This window comes from Triticum aestivum, chromosome 1A, assembly GCF_018294505.1.
Source record: "Triticum aestivum cultivar Chinese Spring chromosome 1A, IWGSC CS RefSeq v2.1, whole genome shotgun sequence".
In the NCBI taxonomy this organism is placed as follows: Eukaryota; Viridiplantae; Streptophyta; class Magnoliopsida; order Poales; family Poaceae; genus Triticum; species Triticum aestivum.
The window spans coordinates 126,689,441-126,714,607 of NC_057794.1; positions in this window are offsets into that span (position 1 = coordinate 126,689,441).

A 25,167-nucleotide genomic window follows, 5' to 3' on the forward strand; every position below is an offset into this window, starting at 1 on the left:
CCGCGTCATCAATACCGAACACATTAACCAGCTAAGTCGCTTTCATGCTCAAAGCTTTAATTTATAACTTGTGTTCGGTTCGACCAAGCATTATACTTTTTTGGAAAAAAGTTGCTTGTAAAAAATTTCCTTGTCCAAACTTTGTTTGTGACGCATAAATTCAAATAGCCAATTCATTTGGGGGCTTCCTTCATGAAGCTTTTCCTCCTGCATATGATTATACTTGTACGACTTTGTTCCTTGTTCGTGTATTACGCCACAATATGCACCATATTAACTTAAGCGATTTGCAAGCTGGGTTGCCTCGCTCCAGTGTTTACCCCTACGTTCCCGATTGTTTGGCTAGGGAGTAAAGGGAGCACCTCTGCGATTGTCACGATCGGGTCACCCGAGCCGGACCTCGGACTGGGTGAAGCCGAAAGCTAGCGCTCTTATAGTTTTCAATGATGGTCGGCACACAACGGAACTCATGAGTACAAAAAATCTATTGCACAAGTCTCATAATAACAATGAGCACCGAAGAAAGGTATCGGTGGGGGTACTATTTTCTTCGAAGATGCTTCTTACACTTCGCGGTAATATAGCATAAGTTCCCTGAGCGTGCTTTTTCTGTTACAGCCTTATGGCCTGATTGCCTGGTTATTGGAAACACCATCGATATTCTCGACCGATGGAGTACATAACACTTTTCGGTCCTTGACCGAAGAGGGAGAAGCCCACGGTCGGTTAAGACGCGTTTAAAGTTCGGTTGAACATAGATATGATATAAGTACTTCGGTACATGCAATCATTCTTCTACCCAAGTCACTTGGGGGCTCTTTAGTTTATTTGAGCCGTTTTATAATAAGTGTTCTTCTTCTTAGTCGTTGCAAAGTTTTATTATTATTATTTATCACTCCTTTTTTCGACGCGAGTGTGCGGTCACTAGTAGGCTGACCCGCTCGAAGTCTTGAGATAGGATGTATCATGTTAAAGCACGACATAAGCACTTCTTTTTTCTAAGACCAATTTTCGGATTGGCACCGAACACTTGATCTTGTTCGGACGTCATGTTTTTACTGATGTTTCTTGGTTTTCCAAGCTTTTTGGCAATTTTAAACTATTTGTGTGTTTTCAGCACAAGTCTCGCAGTGCAATGCCGTACACCTTTATAGATTCGGCAAAAACATTCTCGGATCTCACTATATATGCATTGGTTTCGAATTGTGTCTTCGGTCAATAGTTGGGTTGCCCGGCTCCTGCGCTTGCCTCCTATGTTCCGCTTCGTTCGGCTAGATGTGCATAGGGAGAACCACTGCGATTGTGCTTCCAGCTCACATGGTTAAGCACCTCAGTGGAGAAAGCCGAAAACTGACTGTCACAATAAGCGTAAACTGGTCAGCGATCCGATGACTATGTTAAATGACGGGCCGTTCATAACATTGGCTGAAGTGTTTACGACTTGACCCCGACTATCGCCAAACACTACCGGGGGCTATTAACTGGCCTCCCAAACTAAATCCTCGATATTTTGCTCTTACATCAGAGCTGAGGTTTAATGATCATGCTTAGCATGACAACCCAAAGAAAGGAACCGATAGCGGGACTGTTTTCTTTGGAAGACATTTCTTCTGTTAAAGAGTAATATAACTCTCTGTGTACCTTTGTTCATAAAACCGTATGGCCAGATTGCCTTGTTTGTTGTAAATCTTTTCCCTCATAAAGGCTTTATAAAGTAGGACAAACACTCCTCGGCTACTAGCCGAGGAGGTGGAAGCCGATGGTCGGTCAACAAAGTTTTGTACAATGCGGATCCAAGCATTAATGACGTAAAGTACTTGGATACATAGAGTCATTACACATAATTTGTGATTTTACTATGGATATCGATCCTTAATTCGGCCACCCATGCCCGCATTAAGGCTTGGGGGCTACTGGGCTTGGGCCTTATTATTTACAAATATTAAAGGGGCACATCGATCCCCTGATCTGGTGTTGCCACCCGACCAGTGTCTCGGGGGCTACTGCATTGCTTGTCCAATGCAGAAAATTTTATGTGCAATATAGTTTCCGAGGAGATTTTGATCCTCAGGTTGGTCGGCTGCACCCAACCTGAGTCTCAAGGACTGAGCACGCCGCTTCTAGTGTCCCGAAGCATTCTGCTGAGCTTGGACTTGATCCTCAGGCCGATTTTGCAAATCAACCTGAGTTTCAGCGGCTATTGGGATCAGCGGTCTTACATCATCCTTCAGGTGCATCTCGGGTTTTAGACCAATACACACCTTGAGGGCTACTGGCTATATATCTCGGCAGAGAATAAGTTGCATCAATAAAAAATTCACAAAAATTGGCCCACATTCGGGATGGTGCACCACCTCGGAAGCAGCCCGGCATAAAGCTCGGGCGCTAGTGGCTGGCTCCATAGAGGGCATTTCCGGCATTAAGCTCGGCTAAACTCCTTCAAACTTCTTTGAACCAAGGTGATTTACGACACCTCGGATATAGTCCGGCGTTGGAGCTCGGATACAGTCCGGCGTTGGAGCTCGGATATACAGTCCGGCGTTGGAGCTCGGATACATTCCAGCGTTAGAGCTGGGAAGTGGTCCAGTGTTGGTGCTCAGTTGCAAAAGATACCTCGAATACAGTCCGGCATTGGAGCTCGGACGCAGGAGGACGCTGCCGCCCGGGAACAACTTCAAACCCGAGGTGTGGCATAAAAATAACAATGCATTGATAAAGGCCGGAAACTTAAAGGGGCTCCTTGGATACCCGACGTGTAAACTCGCCGAATGCATTTCGACGATCCTCAAGATCGAAGATGAGAAGATTTGTTGAACCAGTTTTCAAGACCGTCAACCGAAGATGAAGAACAGTTAGGAAGAATCAAGGAGCTTCCCTAACTTGAAGACCGGTTCAGGGGGCTACTGACGGCGTCCTGGACTAGGGGGTACTCATCACATTGTCTCCCGATCAGTTGGGTTGGGCCGAGGACCCCATGGCTGCATACTCATGGGCCAGTTCGGACAGCTGCCGCATACAAGGAAGATTCCACAAGACTTGGCGATCAAGACAAGGACTTCTCCCCACCGGCGTATTCGGCTAGGACTCTTGTTAACCTAGGCCTCTGGTGCATTATATAAACCAGGGCCAGGCTAGTCGATAGAATATACAGAACAACAATCATACCATAGGCTAGCTTCCAGGGTTTAGCCTCTCCGATCTCGTGGTAGATCTACTCTTGTACTACCCATATCATTAATATTAATCAAGCAGGACATAGGGTTTTACCTCCATCAAGAGGGCCCGAACCTGGGTAAAACTTCGTGTCCCTTGCCTCCTGTTACCATCCGGCCTAGACGCACAGTTCGGGACCCCCTACCCGAGATCCGCCGGTTTTGACACCGACACTACCATTTCAGGCTATTGGATGAATATCCTACGTATCCTAACCCTTCTTCCTCACCTCTTCTTCTTCCCAACAGACCACAGCACGGGTCGTACGGATCCTCCCAACATGCAGTTGGATAAACATACTGTATGAACGAAAATTATGTGGTAGGATGGCTGAGTTTGGTTTGTTCACATGCGGTAGCACATGTCAGTGAGGGTGCATTCCCTTGGTTTGGTTTGTGGCGTGCAGGAGAGACCGTGTGAGGGTGCGGTGCGACCGCGACAGCCATGCGCAAGTGTACCTCCTTTTCATTTTGAATACTTTAGTCAGGCTTGGCAAAAATGTGTGGCGAAGTATGTCAATGCAAGGCCTAGACCCAAACAGGATAAGTACGTGCATACTAGGAGTACTGGTGTTAATAAAGAAAGGCGGGGTTTTCCTTCGCAGGATTAATCGATACAAATCCTCGTTTGACATGTCAATTAATGCGTATTTTTTTCTCCAAAGCCCAAAGAGCTAACCATCTCACTCCTCATCGCTTGATTAATGCAGTGCCATGCAAACCAACCTTCCCAATTCCGCATGTATGCAAGGGTATATTAATGTCCTTGGTTGCTAGTACAAGGCAAACCCCATCAATTTTGCCTCGATTAGTGTTAGTGGCCTTTTGCAAATTGTAATTTTGATATACTGGCCTTGTGTACAAAAAATGGAGGTAGTAACTATTTGACTTCCTTCCCCATTGCGGTGACATTGATGATATCTCGAACATCGTGGTTTGACGAAGTGCATTCGACGGAGAACACCGTTGAGGGAGACCACCGGACGCAAGTGCCGCCTGCAAGCTGAGACAACTGCTTTATTTGCATCCAGGAAGTCCGTTGAACCAAAGGACGCATAAATGTACCAGTACTACTAGTACATAATAGCGTCGTCCGTTCAACTTAGTGCAGTGAGGTGGTTTCTCGAAGAAGACAATGGAGAAGCGGAGTCAGCGAAGAGTGAAATGATGGTTGCTTCATCCGTGCTTTGTGAGTTGATGCCTCAATGCTTTGTGATTTGTGATAGAAGGGACAGGGGAGTAGACTCTGTGCTCTATACTGTACATGCATCCAAGCACGGGAGCAAGAGGAGAGACGTTGCATTTTTGTATTCCTTCAATCAATCAATCAGGGAGCTTCGGTTCCATCTTTTTGGCTTTGGCAGCACCGTCCACAATGGTTCCCATCGATGCCAAAAGCTATTTTCACATTTGGCTATACATTGTGGATGCCCTTAACCGTACCACTTGGTTTTGCTCCTGTGTGCTATCTATACAAATCTCAATTATATTGATCTAAAAAATAATAGAATCAAGATTAGTAAAAAGGAGGTGATTTTTCCGCGTGGGTGGCGGGGAGGTTTCTTATTTTTAGAGGATGTTGGCCTGGCGGTTTGCTAACATGCGGTCCCACATGTCAGTGCTTTACCAAGACGATCCGCGTCCCACATGAGGCAGAACAACGACAGAAGCAACACGTAGTTAACTTGAAGAAGATCTTATAAAAAAACTTGAAGAAGATGAGGGAGAAGCGGATTCAGCAACGAGTGAAGTGATGCTTGTTTCATCCCTCCAACTTATTTTTTTAGCATTATTACTTTGTCCCTCCAACTTAACTGTGGGAAAGGTACAACTTTGTGATTTGATGCCTCATTGCTCATTACTACGCCGGCGCCATGATTGGGGTGCTTCACCCTTGCTGCCGTGCACTGTATTTCGGTATGGCACGTGGACCCAGTAGCATGATGTCCCACATGTCGGCGAATGGGACTAGAACATTTATGAAAGCGAGCGCTCCACTCTTACGACGGAGGAGTACATAACACGACGGCCCCGTGAACTGTCACTTGTACTGTATAGTACTATAGTTTTGCTATTTCACACGATCCATCGATACAAACCCGATTAAACAGGAAAGGGCGGGATTTTTCCCGCGCAGTAGATGATACTGGCCATACATTTCAAAGGAAATTTTAATGTATGCAAACTGAATAATTAGGTAACAATATGATATCTAGTAAAACTAAAAACACATATGATTTATTGTGTTAGAGTGTAGTAGTAGTGCTGTATTGCATAGTTGTTAGATGTAACATGCAAGAATGTGTAGACATGTAGTTTTGGAGGGCCTACAGGGAGAAAAGCGTAATACAGTCACCGAACTTCAGAATACGCTCATTACGGTCACTATATACATTTTGCGGTGATTATACGGTCACTTGCTCACCGTTTAGCATCATATTGCACTCTGTTGACTGGCCAAATAGTTTGCGTGGCACCATGTTGACTAGTTAAACTAACCACATTCCTTGTGGGTCCCACATGTCAGTTAACATAGGAAAAAGGTCAGATAAACACAAATTAACCCAGGCGCGACAAGACTCCAACCCGTGCGCGGGAATCACCTGGTTGTGTATGTATTTGTCAGGGCCTGGTGTGTGCGTGTGCACGTGTAGGTTGAGCACTTGAGCGTGAGAGTGTGTGTGGTCGTGTGGTGTGTGCATGCATGCGTGTGAGTGTTGCGTGCGTGCGTGGCTGCGTGTGTACGTGTGAGTGTTGTGTGCGTGCATGGCTGCATGTGTTCGTGTGAGTGTTGCGTGCATGCAGTTCGTGTGCATGAGTGCGTGTGTGTATAATCACCACACCAGCTCCTGTGTGTTAAAACAGATGGCTCAGCATACCAATACAAGGCCACCTTGTCCGCTGTGCCTGCGGTCATGACTTCGAACCACTGATACGTCTCCAACGTATCTATAATTTTTGATTGTTCCATGCTATTATATTATCAACCTTGGATGTCTTATATGCATTTATATGCTATTTTATATGATTTTTGGGACTAACCGATTAACCCAGAGCCCAGTGCCAGTTTTTGTTTTTTCCTTATTTTAGAGTATCGCAGAAAAGGAAAATCAAATGGAGTCCAATTGACCTGAAACTTTATGGAACTTATTTTTGGAACGGAAGCAACCCAGAAGACTTGGAGTGTACGAAAGGGAAGCAACGAGGAAGCCATGAGGCAGGGGGGCGTGCCCACCCCCCTGGGCGCGCCCTCCACCCTCGTGGGCCCCTCGTGGCTCCCCGGATGTATTTCTTCTGCCTATATATATCCAAATACCCTAAAACGATTGGGGAACACAATAGATCGGGAGTTCCGCTGCCAGAAGCCTCCGTAGCCACCGAAAGCTAATCTAGACCCGTTCCGGCACCCTGCCGGAGGGGGAATCCCTCTCCGGTGGCCATCTTCATCATCCCGGAGCTCTCCATGACGAGGAGGGAGTAGTCCACCCTCGGGGCTGAGGGTATGTACCAGTAGCTATGTGTTTGATCTCTCTCTCTCGTGTTCTTGATTTGGCACGATCTTGATGTATCGCGAGCTTTGCTATTATAGTTGGATCTTATGTTTCTTCTCCCCCTCTACTCTCTTGTAATGGATTGAGTTTTCCCCTTGAAGTAATCTTATCGGATTGAGTCTTTAATGATTTGAGAACACTTGATGTATGTCTTGCCGTGCGTATCTGTGGTGAGAATGGGATATCACATGATTCACTTGATGTATGTTTTGGTGACCAACTTGCGGGTTCCGCCCATGAACTTATACATAGGGGTTAGCACACGTTTTCGTCGTGATTCTCCGGTAGAAACTTTGGGGTACTCTTTGAGGTTCTATGTGTTGGTTGAATAGATGAATCTGAGATTGTGTGATGCATATCGTATAATCATACCCATGGGTACTTGAGATGACATTGGAGTATCTAGGTGGCATTAGGGTTTTGGTTGATTTGTGTCTTAAGGTGTTATTCTAGTACGAACTCTAGGGCTGTTTGTGACACTTATAGGAATAGCCCAACGGATTGATTGGAAAGAATAACTTTGAGGTGGTTTCGTACCCTACCATAATCTCTTCCTTTGTTCTCCGCTATTAGTGACTTTGGAGTGACTCTTTTGTTGCATGTTGAGGGATAGTTATGTGATCCAATTATGTTATTATTGTTGAGATAACTTGAACTAGTGAAAGTATGAACCCTAGGCCTTGTTTCAACGCATTGCAATACCGTTTGTGCTCACTTTTATCATTAGTTACCTTGCTGTTTTTATGTTTTCAGATTACAAAAACCTTTATCTACCATCCATATACCACTTGTATCACCATCTCTTCACCGAACTAGTGCACCTATACAATTTACCATTGTATTGGGTGTGTTGGGGACACAAGAGACTCTTTGTTATTTGGTTCCAGGGTTTCTTGAGAGAGACCATCTTCATCCTACGCCTCCCACGGATTGATAAACCTTAGGCCATCCACTTGAGGGAAATTTGCTACTGTCCGACAAACCTCTGTACTTGGAGGCCCAACAACGTCTACAAGAAGAAGGTTGTGTAGTAGACATCAAGCTCTTTTCTGGCGCCGTTGCCGGGGAGGTGAGTGCTAGAAGGTATATCTTTAGATCTTGCAATTGAGTCTTTTAGTTTCTTGTTTTATCACTAGTTTAATTTATAAAAGAAAATTACAAAAAATGGAACTAAGTTTGCCTCATACGCTTCATCTTTTTAATATCTTTCGTGAGTGTGATGGAAAGGAAAATTGTGCCAAAGTGTTAGAGGAAGAATGCATTAAAATGTATGAACTCCTTTAATATCCATGGTACTAATGATGATTGCACTAGTTACGATGAAAATGTCTCCTATAAACATGTCAATTTTTGTGGAGTGCATTGGGTTTGTAAGTACACACCAAATAGGGAAGATAGATATTGCAAGAGGCATAAGTACTTAGAAACTAAATTGTTGCAAGAAAGGCTAGATGATTGTGCTGAAAATTTAAATTTTCTTGGCCGTACTTGTGGACTTTTCAATGAATAGGGTCATTTAGCTATCCGATGCAAATTGTTTCATGATCTAATCGTGTCCAAAATTGTGATGACTCGATTTCCCTTGCACATTATAATGAACTTAGTTTGCTTATGGGTTACGAAGAAATGAAACGATAACTAAGGATATTCCAAAATTTTCCCTTGATAGAGTTCTTCATTTTGATCTAGAGGAAATTTGTATGTATTGTGCGGTGAATTGCATTGAAAATCCTTATATTGCCAATTACATAAAGAAAATAAATAGAAGATGAAGAGAATACTGATGAAAGGGAAGAGACTTCCCAATATCCTCCTATTATTTCTTATAATGAATCAGGTAACGAGGAGGAGCCTTCTATTCAACCAATCTCATTAACAAGGAGCTCCAAAAAGAGGATTGAACCCACATATGATGTGGTGAAGAAGAAGAAAAGAAAAAGGAAGAGAAGTAAAAAGATATCTCTCCCAAATAATGTTGCTCCTATTATTGTTGTGCCTCATGAAAATATAATTGTGGAAGATGATACACTTGATGATGATCTCGTTATGCCTATTGCTTGTTGTGATGATTATGATTGGGAAGATAATGATACTTCTTATGATCTTGAAAATCTTTTTGGCACTTGCTTGAAAGAATATGATAATTGCTATACTATTGGTGTTATCCATATTATTAATAATGAGAGTGATTATGCTTATGATATGAAAAGGCCCAAGCTTGAGGATGCTATGTTTGATGAAGATGAGGTTTTTGAGAATATATTTGCTGCAATTAATCTTTGTCCCAAGCTTGGGGATGCTACGTTTAATGAAGATGATATTTTTAGTCTCCCAAGTTTTGATATGCAAATTTATAATGATGATAGCATGCCTCCTACTTATGATATTATTGTGACGATACTTATGCTATAAAAAGTAGTGATTATATTTATAAAACTTGTCATGATTATGGTTACCCCTTTTCTGAACATTACTCTTTTAATGTGGAAACAATTTATAGTATTCAAGTCTCTTATGATACTCCCACTATTCCAAATAAGAAGAATTTTGCTTATGTGGAGAGTAGTAAAAATTCTATGCAAGTAGATCATGAAAAGAATGCTTTAGGTGCTGGTTATATTGTTGAATTCATTCATGATGCTACTGAAATTATTATGAGGGAGGAATATATGCTTGTAGGAATTGCAATAATATCAAGTTTCCTCTCTATGTGCTTAAAATCTTGAAGTTATGCTTGTTTTACCTTCCTATGCTAGTTGATTATTGTTCCCATAAGTTGTTTCTTCACAAAATCCCTATGCATAGGAAGTGGGTTAGGCTTAAATGTGCTTGTCATATTCTTATTGATGCTCTCTTTATGTTTCAGTTCTTATCCTTTATGTGAGCATCATTGAAATCATCATGCCTAGCTAGGGGCGTTAAACGATAGCGCTTGTTGGGAGGCAACCCAACTTTGTTTTGGTTCCTTGCTTTTTTATCCTGTTTACTAATAAATAATTCATCTAGCCTCTGTTTAGGTGTGGTTTTATGCTTTTAATTAGTGTTTGTGCCAAGTAGAACCTTTGGGAAGACTTGGGGAAAGTCTTGCTGATCATGCTGTAAAAACCAGAAACTTTAGCGCTCACGAGAATTGCTGCCATTTTTATTTGGAGAGTGCTATTTAGTTAATTCTTTCGAAGATGATTAATAGATAAATTCCTCACGTACAGCAATTTATTTTAGAATTTTTGGGGTTCCATAAGTTTGCGTTAGTTACAGATTACTATAGACTGTTTTGTTTTTGACAGATTCTACTTTTCGTGTGTTGTTTGCTTATTTTAATGAATCTATGGCTAGTAAAAGAGTTTATAAACCATAGATAGGTTGGAATACAGTAGGTTTAACACCAATATAAATAAATAATGAGTTCATTACAGTACCCTGAAGTGGTTTTTTTGTTTTCTTTCGCTAACGAAGCTTACGAGTTTTCTGTTAAGTTTTGTGTTGTGAAGTTTTCAAGTTTTGGGTAAAGATTCGATGGACTATGGAATAAGGAGTGGCAATAGCCTAAGCTTGGTGATGCCCAAGGCACCCCAAGGTAATATTCAAGGACAACCAAGAGCCTAAGCTTGGGTATGCCCCGGAAGGCATCCCCTCTTTCGTCTTCGTTCATCGGTAACTTTACTTGGAGCTATATTTTTATTTGCCACATGATATGTGTTTTGCTTGGAGCATCATTTTATTTCATTTTGTTTTGCTTGCTGTTTGAATAAAACACCAAGATATTAAATTCTTAAATGTTAGAGAGTCTTCACATAGTTGCATAATTATTTGACTACTCATTGATCTTCACTTATATCTTTCGGAGTATTTTGTCATTTGCTCTAGTACTTCACTTATATCTTTTTAGAGCACGGTGGTGGTTTTATTTTGAAGAAATAGATGAACTCTCGTGCTTCACTTATATTATTTTGAGAGTCTTTAGAACATCATGGTAGTTTTCTTTGGTTATGAAACTAGTCCTAATATGATGGGCATCCAAGAGGGATATAATAAAAACTTTCATATAAGTGCATTGAATACTTAGAGAGGTTTGATACTTGATGATTGTTTTGAGATGTGGAGATAGTGATATCAAAGTTGTGCTACGTGGGTAGTTGTGAATTTGACAAATACTTGTGTTGAGGTTTGCAAGTCCCGTAGCATGCACGTATGGTAAACGTTGTGTAACAAATTTGAAACATGAGGTGTTATTTGATTGTCTTCCTTATGAGTGGCGGTCTGAGATTAGCAATGGTCTTTTCCTATCAATCTATCCCCCTAGGAGCATGCGTGTAATGCTTGGTTTTTGATGACTTGTAGATTTTTGCAATAAGTATGTGAGTTCTTTATGACTAATGTTGAGCCCATGGATTATACGCACTCTCACCCTTCCATCATTGCTAGCCTCTTCGGTACCGTGCATTGCCCTTTCTCACATTGAGAGTTGGTGCAAACTTCGCCGGTGCATCCAAACCCCGTGATATGATACGCTCTTTCGCACATAAACCTCCTTATATCTTCCTCAAAACAGCCACCATACCTACCTATTATGGCATTTCCATAGCCATTCCAAGATATATTTCCATGCATCTTTACACCATTCCGTTTATCATAACACGTTCATCATTGTCATATTGCTTAGCATGATCATGTAGTTGACATAGTATTTGTGGCAAAGCCACCGTTCATAATTATTTCATACATGTCACTCTTGGTTCATTGCATATCCCGGTACACTGCCGGAGGCATTCATATAGAGTCATACTTTGTTCTAGTATCGAGTTATAATCATTGAGTTGTAAATAAATAGAAGTGTGATGATCATCATTTTCTAGAGCATTGTCCCAAGTGAGGAATAAAAAAAGGAGAGAAAGGCCAAAAAAAAGGAGAAGGCCCAAAAAAAAGAAGAGAAAGGCCATAAAAAAAAGAGAAGGACCAGAAAAATTGAGAGAAAAAGAGAGAAGGGACAATGCTACTATCCTTTGCCACACTTGTGCTTCAAAGTAGCACCATAATCCTCATGATAGAGAGTCTCTTGTTTTTTCACTTTCATATACTAGTGGGAAATTTTCATTATAGAACTTGGCTTGTATATTCCAACAATGGGCCTCCTCAAGTGCCCTAGGTCTTCATGAGCAAGCAAGTTGGATGCACACCCACTTAGTTTCTTTTGTTGAGCTTTCATACATTTATAGCTCTAGTGCATCCATTGCATGGCAATCCCTACTCCTTGCATTGACATCAATTGATGGGCATCTCCCTAGCCCATTGATTCGCCGCGTCGATGTGAGATTTTATCCTTTTTGTCTTCTCCACATAACCCCCTCATTATATTCTATTCCACCCATAGTGCTATATCCATGGCTCACGCTCATGTATTGCGTGGAAGTTGAAAAAAGTTTGAGATTACTAAAGTATGAAACAATTTCTTGGCTTGTCATCGGGGTTGTGCATGATGAGAGCATTCTTGTGTGACGAAAATGGAGCATGACCAAACTATATGATTTTGTAGGGATGAACTTTCTTTGGCCATGTTATTTTGAGAAGACATGATTTCTTAGTTAGTATGCTTGAAGTATTATTGTTTTCATGTCAATATTAAACTTTTGTCTTGAATCTTATGGATCTGAATATTCTTGCCACAATAAAGAGAATTATATGGATAAATATGTTAGGTAGCATTCCACATCAAAAATTATGTTTTTATCATTTACCTACTCGAGGACGAGCAGGAATTAAGCTTGGGGATGCTTATACGTCTCCAACGTATCTATAATTTTTGATTGTTCCATGCTATTATATTATCAACCTTGGATGTTTTATACACATTTATATGTTATTTTATATGATTTTTGGGACTAACCTATTAACCCAGAGCCCAGTGCCAGTTTCTGTTTTTTCCTCATTTTAGAGTATCACAGAAAAGGAAAATCAAACGGAGTCCAATTGACTTGAAACTTCACGGAACTTATTTTTGGAACAGAAGCAACCCAAAAGACTTGGAGTGTACGAAAGGGAAGCAACGAGGAAGCCACGAGGCAGCGGGCGCGCCCACCCCCTGGGCGCGCTCTCCACCCTCGTGGGTCCCTCGTGGCTCCCCTGATGTATTTCTTCCGCCTATATATATCCATATACCCTAAAATGATCGGGGAATACAATAGATTGGGAGTTCCGCCGCCAGAAGCCTCCGTAGCCACCGAAAGCCAATCTAGACCCGTTCTGGCACCCTGCCGGAGGGGGAATCCCTCTCCGGTGGCCATCTTCATCATTCCGGAGCTCTCCATGACTAGGAGGGAGTAGTCCACCCTCGGGGCTGAGGGTATGTACCAGTAGCTATGTGTTTGATCTCTCTCTCGTGTTCTTGATTTGGCACGATCTTGATGTATCGCGAGCTTTGCTATTATAGTCGGATCTTATGTTTCTTCTCCCCCTCTACTTTCTTGTAATGGATTGAGTTTTCCCCTTGAAGTAATCTTATCGGATTGAGTCTTTAATGATTTGAGAACACTTGATGTATGTCTTGCCATGCGTATCTATGGTGACTATGGGATATCATGTGATTCACTTGATGTATGTTTTGGTGACCAACTTGCGGGTTCCGCCCATGAACTTATGCATAGGGGCTGGCACACGTTTTCGTCGTGATTCTCCGATAGAAAATTTGGGGCACTCTTTGAGGTTCTATGTGTTGGTTGAATAGATGAATCTGAGATTGTGTGATTCATATCGTATAATCATACCCACGGATACTTGAGGTTACATTGGAGTATCTAGGTGACATTAGGGTTTTGGTTGATTTGTGTCTTAAGGTGTTATTCTAGTACAAACTCTAGGGCTGTTTGTGACACTTATAGGAATAGCCCAACGGATTGATTGGAAAGAATAACTTTGAGGTGGTTTGGTACCCTACCATAATATCTTCGTTTGTTCTCCGCTATTAGTTACATTGGAGTGACTCTTTGTTGCATGTTGAGGGATAGTTATGTGATCCAATTATTCTATTATTGTTGAGATAACTTGCACTAGTGAAAGTATGAACCCTAGGCCTTGTTTAAATGCATTGCAATACCGTTTGTGCTCACTTTTATCATTAGTTACCTTGTTGTTTTTATATTTTCAGATTACAAAAACCTTTATCTACCATCCATATACTACTTGTATCACCATCTCTTCGCCGAACTAGTGCACCTATACAATTTACCATTGTATTGGGTGTGTTGGGGACACAAGAGACTCTTTGTTATTTGGTTGCAGGTTGCTTGAGAGAGACCATCTTCATCCTACGCCTCGCACGGATTGATAAACCATAGGTCATCCACTTGAGGGAAATTTGCTACTGTCCTACAAACCTCTGCACTTGGAGGCCCAACAATGTCTACAAGAAGAAGGTTGTGTAGTAGACATCAACCACCGTCCAATATTTTTTTGTCGTTTGTTTTCATTTTTACTAGCAAGATGCCTGTGCATTGCACGTAACATCAAGATGCATTTGTATGACTAGTTTATCTTGTGAGAGAAAAGGATGAATGAGGGAAGGCCTTATTTGCAAATATGGAGAGGTGTGTGGGTACCTTTTTGCAAAATTGCCATAGTTTCCTTCCTATCCGTCAGATATAAATCGGACAGCCTATGTTGCAGGATGGAAAGCACACCATCATCACCAACTCTGTTTTTTATAGGAGTGTAGAAGAGTAGATACAAGCCGACAGGTGGGCCCAATGGTAGTGAGATAATGTGATGCAACACTAGAGGTGCAACGTGGAGCATTTAACTGGTCAACTAGTCATGTCTTGAGCAAATACAGAGTTGTACGGTGAGCCCGTGACTGTATAATAACCACAAAACGTAAATGGTGACCGTAATGAGTGGATTCTGAAGTCCAATGTACGTATCGTGCTTTTGCTCCAAATACAATGATCGTCACTGTATATATCGCGAGAGAAAGATGAAACATGCATGAATGTGCTGGGTGTTTACTTTTAGAGGACCCGGAGATAGTTTGTGTGCATACGTGAAAGGGGCGTAGAGGGGGTGTATGTGATGGGGAGAGAGATGCTCTTCATTTCTCTTTATTATGACTAACTTTATATATAGTATGAAAATATAAAAATTCACAATGCGGAATAAATATAATTGTGGGAACCATGCAATGCAAATTAATGTTCATACTCCTCCATATAACTTTGTAATGTTGCATATATGTAGAAATTCTAAAATAATTTTTGGCCACACTTTATTCAAAAGGAATGTTTTATGCGAAATAAACGTGAAGAGAGGGCTTTTTAGATCAATGGGGTACGTGATGTAACATGTGTGAATGTGTAGTTGATGTATTTGGCAGGGCCTAGAGAGGTATGTGTGTGTATTATGTATTATAGAGAGGCATGGATAGAGGGGCCGGTGAGGGGAGGGGGCGTGGGAGAGATAGCACGAGAAATGAAAGAGATCTAGAGAGAGAGACTAATATATGATGTCATGGCGAGAGATTCCCTTGAGTGTGTATATGCAAGGGGGGAGGGTATAGAGGCACGAGGACATTTTTTTGCGTGTTGTCTGTGTAACGCCCCGTGACTGATGTGCCAGGTGTCTTCCAGTTATTCGCTGTTGTTGCCTTGTCATTGCTTGCGTGTCATGCATTCCATATCATGTCACCTTGTGCATTTCATTTGCATACATGTTCGTCTCATGCATCCGAGCATTTTCCCCGTTGTCCGTTTTGCATTCCGGCGCTCCTATGTCCTCGGGTGCCCCTTTCTACCTCTTTTCGTGTGCGGGTGTTAAACGTTTTCATATTGGACCGAGACTTGTCATGCGGCCTTGGTTTACTACCGGTAGACCGCCTGTCAAGTTTCGTGCCATTTGGACTTCGTTTGATACTCCAACGGTCAACCGAGGGACCGAAAAGGCCTTGTGTGTGTTGCAGCCCAACACCCCTCCAAAGTGGCCCAAAACCCACCTAAACCTCCTCCATCACCTAGGCCATTCGATCACGATCGCGTGGCCGCAAACCGCACCTCATTTGGAGCTTCCTAGCTCCCTCTACATCTATATAAAGGTCACCCTCTCGAAATTCCGGATCCAAAACCACCCTAACCCTAAAAACCCGCTCGCGCCGCTGCCGAACATGTCCATCGTCGCGCCGGACACCGCCCCGAGCCAGTGGTAGAGCGACACGTGGCTTTGCCGGCCACCTCCCACCGTGCGGCTCGGCGAGCCCGCCGCGGGCCCTCTCGGCCCGGTTCCTCCCGCGCCGCCCCGAGCCTCGTCCTCCTCGCGCCCGACGCCGCGCGCCGCCTTTCGCCGCAGCCAGCCGGTCGGCGCCATCGCATACCATCACTGGAGTCCGCGCCAAGCTCCGGTGCTCCTCCACCGACGCCGCTCCAAGTCCGGCGACCGAGCTCACCGGAGGCCGCCATCCGCCGTGCATCGCCTCGCCGCCCCCGATCCCCGGCGAGCTCCTCCGGCCACCGAAGCTCCGGCCACCTCGCCCGAAGCTCCGGCCTCCTTCCTCGGCGACGACGAGCTCTTTTCCAGCGAGATCCATGCTGCCACAGTGCCGGCCCGAACCCTAGATCTCAGATCCACTTCTCGGGGTTGACTTTTTCCCCTCTCCAGTTTTTTTTGCAATCTCTGACGCATCATAACTTCCTCATCGTAGCTCCGATTCGTGCGTGTAGCATATCAAAATGTTCGCCTCAACGAGTACATCATTTCATCTCACTGCATCATTTTCATTTGAGCTCATCTTGATGCCCGAAATGCTGTTGGAAGAGGGCTATGTGATGATAGTTTCAGATCTATTTCAACAAATGCACTTTTGTCTTTTTTTGCCATGATTAATGTGTGCATGCTATGATCTTGAGCTCTACATGTGTTTTGTTGTACGCCATGCCATCTTTATAGGGGTGTATGCCATGTATTTTTGTGATCTTTGTGGTGACTAGCACAAGCATGCAAAGTAGCTTACTCAATGATGCTGATTTCGGGGACTTAGAAATATTCTAAGTCCTTGTCCTATTATTGTTTTTATGCCATATGTTCATATTGTTTCCTAGTGATCCGTGCCTCTTTTGAGCATGATCAGTAAGGATGTTTTGTAGATAATGTTGAGATCTATCCATCCATGTCTTTGTTTGCAATTATGGAGCACCCTAGGTTGAGTTAATCGAGCTCTACTTTTGCTATAAAATGTTCCTGGCAGATTGTTAACATGTTTAGCAATTTTGCCGAGCTTGTTGTTGTTGATCCGTGCATGCTATGTTGTTGTTCTTGTCATGTCTAGCTTCTATGCCATGTCTATTTGTTGTGTATATGCTTAGTTTGTCATGTAATGCCTCGTAGTGAGAGCATCGAGCTCGTAAACATGCCTACTTGATAACTGTTTTGCCATGCTCCAGTTTTTCACTAAGTCTGAATCTGTTTTCGTTAATTGTATTTTCTGATCCCTTTTGGCTCATGGTCACTAAGGGACTTTTGTTGTATGCTTTGAGTAGCTTCATGCCATCCCTTGCTTTGCCATGATATGTTCCTGTAGCATGTAGTTATCGTGCTCTTAACATTGCTTCCTGATGATAAATTCCTGACATGCTGTTAATTTCACCAAGTCTGAAACCTGTTATCTTTTGCACTTTTGCCATGCTTGTTTGAACCTGCTATTGAGTGAATTAGCCGTAGCTCAGTGTTCATCTTTTGTTAAGCATCATGAGTGGATCCCTGCCATGTATTTTGCTGTCATTTTGGAGTGCTTGAGCATGTTGTTCTTGATGCATTTAGGTGGTCTCGTGCTGATTATCGCAGACCGGTGCCATATTTGTTTTGCTTGTCATTTCCAAACCGTGCATCCGATTCCGGTGATCTTTATATCGATTTTGACCGAAATCAACTCACCTTTTCAGTGGCACTCTTAGATTTCCAAGTTGAGGCCAGGTTCAATCATTCCTTTCCAAATCATGCATATGCATCACATATCGCATCCCGCATATCATACCATGTTTGCATCATGTTGCTTGAGCATTGCACGTGGTTGATTGTGCTCCCTTTTGCTTGTTGTCTTGCTTTGGGTAGAGCCGGGAGACGAGGTCGTGTTCGAGGAGCCCCTTGAGTACGCTTACGAGGTTCAAGCTTTCGTCTTCTCGGAGATCTTTGCAGGCAAGATGACCATACCCTCGAAATCACTTCTATCTTTGCTTGCTAGATGCTCACTCTTTTTCTATGACTATGCTACGATACCTACCACTTGCTTATCATGCATCCCAAATTGCCATGTCAAACCTCTAACCCACCATGTCCTAGCAAACCGTTGTTTGACTATGTTACCTCTTTGCTCAGCCCCTCTTATAGCGTTGCTAGTTGCAGGTGAAGATTGGAGATCGTTCCTTGTTGGAACATGTTTATTGTTGGGATATCATCATATTATATTGTTTATCTTAATGCACCTATATACTTGGTAAAGGGTGGAAGGCTCTGCCTTATGCCTGGTGTTTTGTTCCACTCTTTCCGCCCTAGTTTCCGTCATATCGGTGTTATGTTCCCGGATTTTTGCGTTCCTTACACGGTTGGGTTATAATGGGAACCCCTTGACAGTTTGCCTTGAATAAAAATCCTCCAGCAGTTCCCAACATTGGTTTTACCATTCGCCACCTAGCCTCTTTTTCCCTTGGGTTCCGCGGACTCAAGGGTCATCTTTATTTAAACCCCCGGGCAAGTGCTCCTCTGAGTGTTCGTCCAACCTGTCAGCTGCCGGTGGCCACCAGGGGCAACTCTGGGCTGGCCTACCGGAACCTTGGACAATCCGATGTGCCCTGACAACGAGATATGTGCAGCTCCTATTGAGATTTGTCGGCACATTCAGGTGGCTTTGCTAGTCTTGTTTTACCATTGTCGAAATGTCTTGTAACCGGGATTCCGAGCCTGATCGGGTCTTCCTGGGAGAAGGAATATCCTTTGTTGACCGTGAGAGCTTGTGATGGGCTAAGTTGGGACACCCCTGCAGGGATTTGAACTTTCGAAAGCCATGCCCGCGGTTATGGACAGATGGGAATTTGTTAATGTCCTGTTGTAGAAAACCTGAAACTTAACTTAATTAAAATGCATCAACTGCGTGTGTAGTCGTGATGGTCTCTTCTCGGCGGAGTCCGGGAAGTGACACGGTGTTGGAGTTATGCTTGAACGTAAGTAGTCTAGGATCACTTCTTGATCATAGTTTCTCGACCGTGCCTTGTCTTCTCTTCTCGCTCTCATTTGCGTATGTTAGCCACCAAATATGCTAGTCGCTTGCTGCAGCTCCACCTCATACCTTTTACCCTTCCTATAAGCTTGAATAGTCTTGACCGCGAGGGTGTGAGATTGCTGAGTCCCCGTGACTCACAGATACTTCCAAAACCAGCTTGCAGGTGCCGATGAGACCGTGCAGGTGACGCAACCAAGCTCAAGGAGGAGCTTGTTGAAGATCTCGTTCTTTGTGTTGTTTTCGTTTCAGTTGATCAGTAGTGGAGCCCAGTTGGGTCGATCGGGGATCTGTGTAGCATTTGGGGTAGTCTTCTTTTATTTTGGTTCCGTAGTCGGACCTTGAGTGTATTTGGATGAATGTAATGCTTTATTCATGTAATTGTGTGAAGTGGCGATTGTAAGCCAACTATGTATCTCTTTCCCTTATGTATTACATGGGTTGTGTGAAGATTACCTCACTTGCGACATTGCTTTCAATGCAGTTATGCCTCTAAGTCGTGCTTCGACACGTGGGAGATATAGCCGCATTGAGGGTGTTACAGTCTGTGTTGGTATGTGTGGGTGTGAGAAGATAACGAGACATGGGGCAGAGGTGAGGCCCTTGGTTCGGTTCTGTCCTGCGCCATATTGGTCGTCCCGTGACGCATTTAGGGAGACCCATGGATGACTTGTCGTACAAGACAGCGATAGTAGAATTGTGAAGGACTCTGTGTCCACTGACAAAGCCGAATAGGATTTGTAACCCTGGGTTATCGGACTAAGGTAACCCCTTATCTCTAATATTACTATTCATCCAACCTAACTTTAAGGGGCATCCTACAGAATGCTCTGCTAGAATCATACTCGTCAATTAGGAAGAGAGGTGTGAGACAATGCGTGAGAGACAGGCTTAAAGATAATGTGCACACATGAGACACGTAGGCAGGTCTATGTATATAGAAAGGGTCGATGGGGATTGTGCGTGTGTATGCTTGTGAGAGGAAGAGTGCTTGTGATAAAGGTTAGTGAAAACGGTCATAAATGGTTACGAGAGGGAGGGAGGGTTATATCGAGAGCATGTCTGCGAGAAAGACACCTCGGGAGAGTGTGTGAGCATGTGTGAGAGACCACCGATGGAGAGTGAAACTACACATAAAATGACTGATGTACACATTGATTAAAGATATAAATTGTATCCAAATATTAGGATGGGATCATGATATTTGCAATTCGCGTAAGGAACGGTCATTGATCCATTAGACATCTAGATTCTGTCGAATTTGAGCATGTCTATGTTATTATTCGACATAATTGATCCACATAGTTAGTATTTTGAACTCCAGACAATGCATCGCTTTAGCAATCGAATATAAACGTGAGTATAGTTCATGTTGTGTGTGTAAAGAACATTATACATATGAAAGTTACACAATGAACATTATAAATAGCTAGCTATGAACTAGCATACATTTGAGTTCCACTTAAGGTGGTTTAAAAAAATCTAATTCAACATGAAGTCCATTTAATTATTTGAATTCGATATCATGGCATTTGTAAATCATATCTAAGTTATGGGGGCACCAATCTTTGCTCTGATTTTGTACATAATAGCATATATAGTCGTGTACAAAATAGATTCAAATTTAGCTCCTCCATTCCAAAATAATCGTAGTTTTAGGATTTTCAAGTGTCAAATTTTCAAAAAGAAGCGGATAATTTAATGAGGTTTTCAAACATACAAGGTCAAATTTAACGTTGTCTATTTAGGTCAATCCTCAAAGTTCAAGAGTACTCTAAACGTGAATGCTTCTGTTTCAAAATTTCGAACGAAGCCCCAAAAGAGCATCTACTCGCCTGAAACCGCGTGAGATGAATGTTTGGTAGTAGAAGGAAATTACTTTTCTAACTCCGACCCGTGAAACCTACCGACCCGACGTCCAAAGGTCTAAACTGGGGTAGGTTTGTAGCTTCATCTAGACGCCACGCAACCGCCTCCAAAAAACATTCATACACAATGGCCGCCTAAGCACGCAGGCGCGCGACCGAAATCGCTCCCGCCCACTATTTGGGACACCTAGGATTACCATCCTACCCCGACCCACAGTAGGTCCGAAATTTAAGAGGGCGTAAAGTTTGTATTTTCCCCAAATTTCAAAGAAGCGCGTCTCATCTATTCAAAAAAGCCAAAAACAAGCGCGTCCCAGACCGAAACATGGTTCTCCCTTAGCTCCCCCTGCCCCCCGCCCCGTCCAATTCCCCATTCGTACTCCGTGGGCGCCAAAACTACCTCTCCACCAACCGCGAAACCCCGGCGTCCTCCGTACGCCACCCCATCCCACCCATCAACCGCCACCATCCTCCATCACGCCTGAGGCGATACCCCGATGTCGTCGTCCACCGCAACACCCTCCATGGCTAGTAGTTGAAGCTGAAGCCGAGCCGTCCATACCCGAGACAGTTCAACTACACTGTCATGTGCCTCACCGCTGTCGCTCCAACTTCGCCACCGTCCACCACACCGGATCTGTTCCTGCTACGCCGTCCTTCGCCGCCTTGGATCTGCTTCCCCTCCGCTGACATACGGCCACGACAACAAAGTCAACAATTTGGCCATGGGTTCGTCCAAGCCTGCACCCTCCTCCAGAACATCGGTTTCCCCGGCAAAAAGAAGAAGATCGGCGCGACATGTGGAGGCGACCACACCGGCAACCGAAAATGGTACTCCTCTTCCCTTATTCGTGCAAATCTTACGTGTCTACTTGCACGGTATTCATCCCACAGAAGACACTAGTTGACCGCTTCTTCTTGATACTAGATGTTCCTAGTTACTCGCGATGCACAAGGTTTCTCCTCATATACTATTTCACCTTAGCTAGAGGTCCGTCGCCCCCTGTATTTCAATTTCTGGTCAGTTGATTCCCAACTAACGGAAGCATTCCCTGGCGTAACAGGCACTAGTCCGCCTATTACACCAGGGAAGCAGCGCCTCGGTGTTTATCTTAGGGGTGTGTGGGGCCTAGAGCTGTTGGCGCCCGATATGGAGGTCGGCCGGGATTAAAGGGATGGCCTGGCGGCACTGCCAAGCACGGTGGTGGCGTGAGGTCGAAGGGAGGGCGGGGCAGCGGAGGCAGGGGTCTGGGCCGGTGGTCACTGGCGGTTTGATAAAGATTGTCAACAGTGACTGGCGGGAGGTAGACGAAGGCCATCTGCCCATTCCTTATAGATCGTACGGTTCATAAAAAAATGACTGACCTATTTATTTCAGTCGCATGTTATCTTGATAGGACCACATGTGGTGGTGTGCTGGAGGAGTACCTGCATTTCCTGTGCTCATATATTACAAAAACATACGGAGTAGAATCTAATTTTGTTTGCCATGCAATGTTGTAGAGCTATCAGATGTCTCCTGTCATTTATTTTTCAGCCACCTGTTGTATGCTACTTTTACAGTGCATTAGTTCTGCACACACTTCACCCATACTCTCACTATTGTGTTTTTATGCAAGGGTATTTCAGACCCTGCCTTAACAGAAGCAAAAAAGAGAAGAGAGAAGTCGCTCCAGCGTGGTACGCGGTTAGGCTAGACATGTTTCAAGACTTTAAAGGGTATAGTGTCAGCGGATGGAGACGGGGAACGTAGCTCTGGAGTTGCTGATCTCGCTCGCTGTGAACCACCATGCCAGGTGCTTGCTTTAACTTCATGGTGTCATATGTGGTTGCATGTTGCATATGGTGTCTAGCTTGTATTCGAAAGGCCGAAGTCGGTCCTTATTAAGATAAAGAAATATATTTTTTACATGAACCACCATGCTGGGAGCACCAGATGACAAATAGCTAGTCAGGGCACTGGCCGAGCCAGTGACAAGCCCAGCACAGACATGCATCACCTGGAAGCCAACTAAAAAGCCATCATGGTGGCAAAGCAGCCCGCCTCCCACATGGCTCTCAGGTCCTAGATGATCATGCTCATCATTCCAACCGGTTGTCTAGCTTGTATTGCTTCCAATTTGGTTAAATTGCATCATCTTAGCTTACACACTATACCTTTGAATATGACATGCCTTCCTGGTTTTGGTACATACCAGTACATCTTTATATTAACCATGTTCTTACATCAAACTAATGTTCTTGTGTATCCCTCATCAATCACTTATGATGAAGCAGTCATGCCAGTGGACTACTGTGATAAAAGATCCTCATTTAAAGAATGCAGCGTCAGCCTCCCCACATGATTCTCAAGAAACAACAAGGATAGATGAAGATAGTGAACGTAGCTCTATAGTTGATTACCGCATTTCCCCTACACTAGCATCGCAGGTGCTTGCTCTAACTTGGCAGCGTGATATGTGGTTGCATGTTGCATATGGTGTCTAGATTGTAATTCTTCCAATCTGGTTAAACTGCAAGTGCTATTCTGCTTAGTTTATACATTATAACTGTTAATGTGACATGCCTTCCTGTTTTTAGTACATAGTACATCTGACTATTAAGCATGTCCTCACATAAAACTATTGTTTTTTGTATCCCGCATAAATCAATATGACAATACACCTTCAGTATATGCAGTGTGATATTAGTTGCATCTTTCATATGATTTATAGCATGCGCTGCTTCTATTTTATTGAAATGCCATTTATGATGGGACATTTTTAACTTGGCAGAGTCATATTGGTTGCATCTTTCATGTGGTGTCTAGCTTGCATTGCTTCTTATTTGTTGAAATGGTTTCTGCTTAGTTTACACAAACAGTTAATATGCCATGCCGTCCTGTTTTTCGTATTATTCCATCCTAGAATCATGTGTTTGCCTTACATCAAAGTAGTGATTGTCAGTGTCATGCACAAATGAGTTCCGAAGAGTGAATTTTATTGCTTTTTCTTGTCGATTTTACTTGACAATTCAAAATCAATAAAGTGGAAGGAAGTTAGCAAGGCAGTGGATGAAGGTGCTCCTTCCAAATGGGGGGGGGGGCTCTACAGATTCTACTCCTCCATCCCCCCAAGATGATTTCCAAGACAACACATGCATAGACACTCAACATAGCTGTGTTGGTGATGAGCACGTCTCCCCTAGTGCACCATCACAGGTGCTCCCTCTAACTTGGCACTGTTATATGTGGTTGCATGTTATGTATGATGTCTAGCTTGTATTGCTTCTAGTTTTGTTGAATTTCATCTGCTTACTTTACACATTATACTTGTGACTAAGACATGTGTTCCTGTTTCTAGAACATACAATATCTGTCTATCACACCATGTTCTTACATGAAAGTACATTTGTTCTGAAGAACTAAATTGTTATTCATTTTTCTTGTCGGCTTGACTTAACATGGCACAGAGAAAGAGGAAGCAACACAGAACGACAACAAAAGGGAAGCGGAACAATCCTGCAGATTCTGCTGGTACTGATGGTGCAATAGAAGGTAAAGTCTAGCACAAAATTGTATTGACAGGGTATCCCGTGCTACACGAGCTGCAGAACAAGCCAAAAAAGAAACAAATAGCTGCCACCAAACAAGCAGAGACAACCCTAGTTGTTGCAACACCTTCCACAGTACCACCAGGTGCATGATTTACTCATTGGTCAACTCAGCTAGCAGCACGTTCCCAAGCTCCCTTGCCACCTGACACTACTTCCGAAGCACTCTTGACACAAGATGAGTTGGCAAGATCAGATGAACTTTGCGAGCTTCAACAACAAGAAGGTAGTTGCTGGAGTCAAGCTACAGTTGCATGCTTCTTTATATGTAGTCTCACAGTTTGATGTACACTAACACTTCCTATTTTCATTGTTGGACTAGCACCTAGGCGCAAGAGGAAACAAACATCAGGGATAATGCTCGATAGGTTAACTAAATCTAGAGGAGGAAGAATGCAGATCCATTTTGAGGCAGGTTTAAAAAGGCCACGTGATGCTATAGAGTCAGCCAAGTTAGTATCAGAGGCAGCGGTGGCCGTTAGGTGGCATGTACGTATCCTCCCAACATGGATTCAGTACATGAATGACAAAGACGAAACCCACTTCAACACCTTCCTTGACCATTTATCTGTAAGTATGGTTATGTATGGAAACTAGTAATATCGTCTTGCTCTGTCCAATACTTTCTTGGTTGCTGATAATGAGACTCCCATAATTTTCAACAGATGAGGTTCAAGTTGGATAGCCAAGATGATGCA